Genomic DNA, 8,007 nt, shown 5'->3' on the forward strand with positions numbered 1-8,007 from the left:
GATTCGATCGTCGGTATCTCAATACCTAGTTCAATCTCGTTACCGGCAAGTCTCTTTACTCGTTCTGTAATGCATCATCCCGCAACTAACTCATTAGTCACATTGCTTGCAAGGCTTATAGTGATGTGCATTACCGAGAGGGCCCAGAGATACCTCTCCGAGAATCGGAGTGACAAATCCTAATCTCGATCTATGCCAACTCAACAAGTACCATTGGAGACACCTGTAGAGCACCTTTATAATCACCTAGTTATGATGTGACGTTTGGTAGCACACTAAGTGTTCTTCCGGTATTCGGGAGTTGCATAATCTCATAGTCATAGGAACATGTATAAGTCATGAAGAAAGCAATAGCAACATACTAAATGATCAAGTGCTAAGCTAACGGAATGGGTCAAGTCAATCACATCATTCTCTAATGATGTGATCCCGTTAATCAAATGACAACTCATGTCTATGGCTAGGAAACTTAACCATCTTTGATTCAACGAGCTAGTCAAGTAGAGGCATACTAGTGACACTCTGTTTGTCTATGTATTCACACATGTACTAAGTTTCCGGTTAATACAATTCTAGCATGAATAATAAAACATTTATCATGATATAAGGAAATATAAATAACAACTTTATTATTGCCTCTAGGGCATATTTCCTTCAAAACATGTCGTAGATGTAGCCAAATCGCTGAATGAACTGATTCACGGGCCATCTCTCAACGTACAACTTCCTGGCACCTGAGCCGCGTAAAGCGGGTATCCTGGTTTTTTCGAGATGAGAAGGCTTTTATCTCTGGCCATCACATCTTCATGAAGTCTCCTTAGATCATTGTTCAGTATGTGCTCTAGCGCTTTCGTAGGTAGGATCGGGTGGCCAGCGACATGGAAACGCTCCGCACCTTCGACAAGTATTTTGTCTACCTCCCGGGGCTTCAGAGGCGGCTGGCTGCTTGAAGCAGCTCTGGCGCCTTTAGGGCCTTTCTTGTCCAGTCTCCACCTTTGCTTCTTGGCGGGTGATACGTCCATTTTGCATCATGCTTTTATATCGATATTTATTGCATTATGGGCTGTTATTACACATTATGTCATAATACTTATGCCTTTTCTTTCTTATTTTACTAGGTTTGCACGAAGAGGGAGAATGTCGGCAGCTGGAATTCTGGGCTGGAAAAGGAGAAAATATTAGAGACCTATTCTGCACAACTCCAGAAGTCTTGAAACTCCAGGAAGTCAGTTTTGGAATATATTAAAAATATTGGGCGAAGAAAGCACCAGAGGGGGGCCACACCCTGTCCACGAGGGTGGGGGGCGCGCCCCTGCCTCGTGGGCCCCCTGGCAGGCCTCCGGTGCCCATCTTTTGCTATATGAAGTCTTTCACCCTAGAAAAAAAATCAGAAGGAAGCTTTCGGGACGAAGCGCCGCCGTCTCGAGGCGGAACCTTGGCAGAATCAATCTAGGGCTCCGGCGGAGCTGTTCTGCCGGGAAAACATCCCTTCGGGAGGGGGAAATCATCACCATCGTCATCACCATCGATCCTCTCATCGGGAGGGGGTCAATCTCCATCAACATCTTCACCAGCACCATCTCCTCTCAAACCCTAGTTCATCTCTTGTATCCAATCTTTGCCTCAAAACCTCAGATTGGTACATGTGGGTTGCTAGTAGTGTTGATTACTCCTTATAGTTGATGCTAGTTGGTTTATTCGGTGGAAGATCATATGCTCAGATCCTTTATGCACATCAATACCCCTCTAATTATGAACATGAACATGATCTGTGAGTAGTTATGTTTGTTCCTGAGGACATGGGAGAAGTCTTGCTATAAGTAGTCATGTGAATTTGGTATTCGTTCGATATTTTGATGAGATATATGTAGTCTTTCCTCTAGTGGTGTTATGTGAACATCGACTACATGACACTTCACCATTATTTGGGCCTAGGGGAAGGCACTGGGAAGTAATAAGTAGATGATGGGCTGCTAGAGTGGCAGAAGCTTAAACCCTAGTTTATGCGTTGCTTCATAAGGGGATGATTTAGATCCATATGTTTCATGCTATGGTTAAGTTTACCTTAATACTTCTTTTGTAGTTGCGGATGCTTGCAAGAGGGGTTAATCATAAGTGGGATGCTTGTCCAAGGAAGGGCAGTACCCAAGCACCGGTCCACCCACATATTAAATTATCAAAGTAACGAACGCGAATCATATGAGCGTGATGAAAACTAGCTTGACGATAATTCCCATTTGTCCTCAAGAGCGTTTTCCTTTATATAAGAGTTTGTCCTGGCTTGTCCTTTGCTACAAAAAGGATTTGGCCACCTTGCTGCACCTTATTTACTTTTATTACTTGTTACCCGTTACAAATTACCTTACCACAAAACTATCTGTTACCGATAATTTCAGTGCTTGCACAGAATACCTTACTGAAAACCGCTTGTCATTTCCTTTTGCTCCTCGTTGGGTTCGACACTCTTACTTATCGAAAGGACTACGATAGATCCCCTATACTTGTGGGTCATCAAGACTCTTTTCTGGCGCCGTTGCTGGGGAGGAAGCGCCTTTGGTAAGGAAAAATTTATAGTGTGCTGAAATTTACCGTCATTTGTTACTATGGAAAGTAATCCTTTGAGGGGCTTGTTCGAGGTATCTTCACCCCGACCAGTAGAGCAAAGAGTTGCTCCTCAACCTACTGAACCTACTGAAAATGTTTACTTTAAAATTCCTTCGGGTATGATAGAGAAACTGCTAGCTAATCGTTTTACAGGAGATGGAACATTGCATCCCGATTTGCGCCTAATCTATGTGGATGAAGTTTGTGGATTATTTAAGCTTGCAGGTATGCCCGAGGATGTTATCAAGAAGAAGGTCTTCCCTTTATCTTTGAAGGGAAAGGCATTGACATGGTTTAGGCTATGCGATGATATTGGATCATGGAACTACAACCGATTGAAATTGGAATTTCATCAGAAGTTTTATCCTATGCATCTGGTTCATCGTGATCGTAATTATCTATATCTATCTATATACCTATACCTATACCTTACCTACCTATACTAATCCTAGACTCCCTAGAAATTACCACGTTAATTAGAAATTACCAGCCGTTTATCCAGTGGGACCGAATTACTACGGTCAAGATTAAATCTGATCACGGTTGTAGGAGTATCATATGGGCCTTCGTTTTTAGCCTGGGAAATTCCCAATCTCACGTGTCTCCTGCGTGGGGTTAGCCCATTCTATGGCCCAACAAGCCATCCAACCTTCTCCATCTCCGCCTCCTCCCCGAAGCGACGCCACGCCCTCGCTCCTCCTGAAGCGCCGCCACGCCCACCTCGATCTCCGCCGCCACCTCCCACCCCTACCTCCGCGGTGGTCCTGCGCCCCCTCTACCCCGACCTCCGGCGACACTCCTCCCATCCCGATCTCCGCCGATGGTCCTACGTCCTCACCACCCGACCTCCGGAGAAGCTCCTCCGACCCACCTCCCTCCCCGACCTCCGCTGCGCTCCCGCGCTGTTCACCGTGGTCACGCCCCCATCCATGCCGGTAGTGCATGCTGGATTAGGAGGTTGTACACGTACGTCTATATTTATGTTCAAGTCGAGCTTCGTGAATCTGAAGGCATCTATGATCAAGAACCTATTAATTGCATTCAATTCAATCTCACATGTGTGTGCTACATGCTGGAAGAAATACTTATCTTTTAATTTGTATATATGGCTGTGCGCACGTATGTATGTACTGGCACGTCTTGCCGGAACCTGATTGGGAAGTCAGATTCGCTAAATCTCCACGCCCGTGTCTTCGTGCCATGTAAGTCGCAACTCACGGCCTGTATCAACAACACCAATTATATTTCTTCTCTCTTTATTATAACTAATGTCATCAAATCTGATAGTCGTCTACAGATGTTTTCCCTGTGGATACTGAGATGCATGGCACCATTTTGCAGATACTTGGAGTATATATCTAGCATATCAAGCCACCGGAGACAAGCAATACTTCATTGAAACAATAACAACAATAGCATTGTTTTGTCCAGATGACATCGTCCATGTCTACTGATGTGGTTGGCACTCACCACAGGTACTCGCTCCAACCTTAGATGAACTGTTTTATCTCTGTAGCTATTTATGAATAAAATTGGTCATGTATAGCATGCATGCCTTCTGGCTATATAGAAGTCGAGGTGCCTATGCGGGCTGCAAAAATAGAGGGCGTCCCCGACTCAGATTTTGTGTCCTGCTCGAGCACGTCAGTAATGGGCGTCGGACATGGACTCCACATGGAACACTCTCTTTGACACATAAACGATGTCCTCAAGCCCCTATGTGGAAGTATCCAGCCTCGCCGTTCTACCATTTTCTCTAGAACAACGATGTACATCTTTGACGGAACACTGACCGCCAGTGCTACACCTGAGGTACATCATTGTATAATCCACATGCCAAACCATGAGTAAAGTACCAAGCTATTATGTTTCAAAATTTATTTGGAAGAGCATGTGTTTTGGGTTTTATACTTCACCATGATCTTTTACTGTGTGCCTGCAACCATAGCTTCTATCGTCATTAACTTGCCATATACGGATAGTCTGCAGAGTTTACAAACAAGAGTGAAACCAATAATGTTGAGTGATGATTATGGTATGATTGCTGGATTAATAATTCAGAGTAAGAAAGCTATTTTACTGGAAAAGCTGCTCCCGCGCTCTTCACCGTGGTCACACCCCCATCCATGCCGCTCTTTTCCCTGAACACCCATGAGAGCGACGCCATGCTGCGAGGGGAGCAAGTCGAGGTGCCTATGCGGGCTGCAAAAATGGAGGGCGTCGCCGACTCGGATGTTTTGTCCTGCTCAAGCACGTCATTAATGGGTGTTGGACATGGACTCCACATGGAACGCTCTCTTTGCCACATCAAAGATGGCCTCAAGCCCCTATACAGAAGTATACAATCTTGCCGTTCTACAATTTTCTCTGGAACAACGATGTACAACTTCGACGGAACAGGACCACCAGTGCTCCACCTGAGGTACGCCACTGTATAATCCACATGCCAAACCATGAGTAAAGTAGCAAGCTATTCTGTTTCAAAATTTATTTGGAAGAGCATGTGTTTTGGGCTTTATACTTCACCATGATCTTTTACTTTGTGTCTGCAACCACACCTTATGTTGTCATTACCTAGCCATATACATATAGTCTGCAGAGTTTACAAACAATAGTGGAACCTATACTGATGAGTGATGATTATGGTATGATTGCCGGATTAATAATCCAGAACAAGAAATATATTTTACTGGAGAAGTTAAATCTAATATTAACAATAGTACGAATGTACTTCACCTGCAAATTGTTCTTATCATTCTATCATTCCAGAGGTTATATAAGCCACAAAATCACACTGCTGGTCACACTACTAACAGCAGGTCAAATCTTGGTGCTGCAACAGTTAGGCATGTAGTATGCAAGTTTAGAGATGGATATACCAAGTTTACTATGAACTAAAGCATGACAGGTTTGACAAACAACACACATTTGTATTAATTCGGCAGTTCATTAGATATGATCTGCAAGAGTTTGTGATATATATGTTATGGATCAGCGCACAGGTAGTTAATCTGTCTTTTTTGCCATTTAGTAAATTCAAGCCCTTAATATGATGCTCTGAATGTCATACAGTGTTAGTTTCAGATTGGTAGTGCATCTCACAGTGATTTTTATAACTGAAGTTGATCATAATCACTGTGTACAGAGCATTTCAATGTGCTGTTCAATAAATTATAGAAATTAGAAGTATGCCTATTATTGTAACATATTGTAGTAAGGTAGTGCCACTTCCAAGAATCAAATCTATTTTATGTCCTGAGAAGTTTTTCCTTAAATGTATACTACAAAGGGATCAGTACTGATTAATTGGCAATTTACTATGTTTCAGAATAAACTTCTCACGAGTGAAATTACTTCTGGTGTTGCAATGTAGCTAGATTGGAGAGAAACATGATAGCATCTTAATAATCCAGTAAGGTATTTGACGAGCTCCATTGCATAATTTATAGAGAAATCATAGAGCTTTTTCTTTAATTCATCGAAAATTGTTTCGCTTCCAGTATGTAATTTGGACAAGCATCATGGAGTGCTTATGCATGCTTGCCTTTTGTTGACAACATAATTTTGTAAGTAAACTAAAATGACATGTATTTTCTACTCATAATGGTGAATCCAGTGGATAAAGGTGTGTACTGTGGTAAAGCTGTACTTCAGACTATTATTTTCGTTTGTGGAGAACAGACAAAATGCGGAAAGCCCATGGCAGCCACCAATTTTGTTACCTGCTCCGAGCAATGTAGGAGTTCTGTATAAACTTGATCCTATGGTAGAATATTTATCTATACATGTGTTTCTGGTAGAAACCAACACATTTTACACCTAATTTTTACTTCTCTCACTGCAAGTCTGATACAACACAGAACACCAATTAATCATATTCTCTTCATACTGTGTGCTTTCATTCTATATGTATTTTGTACATATCTAACGCAGTAGAAGAACTCTTTAGAATCATTGGACTCGATGTCCTCCATGCCAATGTAATTTACGTCAACATGATGTTTGTACCAGAAAGGATCATGCATGCTTTCTCCTATCTATTATAGCTTGCTGTTGTCACTGATGTAAAATGAAATCTTCATGGCAAGCGCCTCTAGCTTCCCACTGCTGCAACCATTTTGAGAAAAGCAAGGAAAGGATAGCGTTGATATACGTACCTTTTTTTAAGCAAGTACCGTTGATATACATATGACAGATAGTTCATGCACTGTACTTTAGTAGCTAGCCTTCACTAAAAGGACCAAAATCTATGTTTTTTAAAAATAAGCTAATTTTTACTAATCAGTTCTTTTGTTCTACTTTATAGATTGTAAACCAGTTTTTCGGTTGGACGGAAGTAACTCCAGTCGCTGGGAGGACTTGGTGGTAATTTACAAGGCCGCGAAGCATTTTTCATGTAACTGGTAGTGATCTAAGTCACATGTTATTAGAATGGATGTTACCACAACATTTCCGTATGAACGTATGCCACAGATCTTTGCATATATATTGCACTCCCTTTGTAAATAAATATAAGACGTTTTAATATGTTTCTACTACTATATGTTTTTGTCACTATTATGACAATAGATCGATTAGCTTCTCCGAAATATATATTGTCGATGTGATCAAACATGTGTTACATGCCATCTAATGCAACATCGCTTTGTTTGAATGTTCACAATTATAACTAGCTATGACAAGAGATAACTATACATGTATTTTTTTGGAAGTAGAACTATACATGTTAGATCTCCAATGGTGTATCAACCAAAAAACAATACCACGGAATCTAAGAAAGCAAAAAGAATACCATATACCTTCTATTAAGAGGATAGCTAACTACTCATGCTGAACGGCAAAAAAAAAATGATGTACTATATAACTGATTGCTAAGAATTAAAAGAAGTCCCAAGGTAATGCTGGTTTGAAATCATATGAATATGTAAAATGCCTAATTACGAGTTTCTAATCAATGTGGATAATCATGATAAACTGCTACATGTTTTTAATCAGTATTTTACTTGCATGTCATTTGTTTAAAATCTAATATTTCATATTTAGTATTAGATTGTGGGGTCCAATTTTTCCTCAATTTCAATCAACGTCAAACAGATAAGTTCGCAAGTTGCTCTTCATTTTGAATATTATAGTATAGCTCTTATTTCTTTCCGTTGTACATAGTATTATATATACTTCAAAGCTCACTAAGGTTATTCAAACATCCGGTGTCCATCAATTCATTTTCTTTTATATCTTATTGACCACCAAATTATAACATATAATGCAGGCCATCAGGAACTTATTCAAAGAATATAGTATTTTGTCCTATGGAAAGTTTGGAGCAGTTGAGAACTTAATATGCCTGGATAATAATAATTTGGATATTTTTCTATATTATTGTGGAAAGAATTTGCAAAATGA

The 8,007-nt window shown here is 40.8% G+C and overlaps 1 long non-coding RNA gene across 2 annotated transcripts; it reads left to right on the plus strand.

The window, feature by feature from the left end:
* The first annotated feature begins 3,229 nt into the window (after window positions 1–3,229).
* On the plus strand, window positions 3,230–7,145 carry LOC123168497 (uncharacterized). Of its 2 annotated transcripts, XR_006484384.1 has the most exons (6): window positions 3,230–3,806; window positions 3,946–4,079; window positions 4,151–4,416; window positions 4,587–5,026; window positions 5,933–6,021; window positions 6,911–7,145. It is a non-coding gene; the product is annotated as an uncharacterized lncRNA (long non-coding RNA). The 2 variants fall into 2 exon arrangements; XR_006484383.1 differs by having other exon boundaries at window positions 3,946–4,416.
* The last annotated feature ends 862 nt before the right edge of the window (window positions 7,146–8,007 follow it).

Source organism: Triticum aestivum, chromosome 7D (assembly GCF_018294505.1).
Source record: "Triticum aestivum cultivar Chinese Spring chromosome 7D, IWGSC CS RefSeq v2.1, whole genome shotgun sequence".
NCBI lineage: Eukaryota > Viridiplantae > Streptophyta > Magnoliopsida > Poales > Poaceae > Triticum > Triticum aestivum.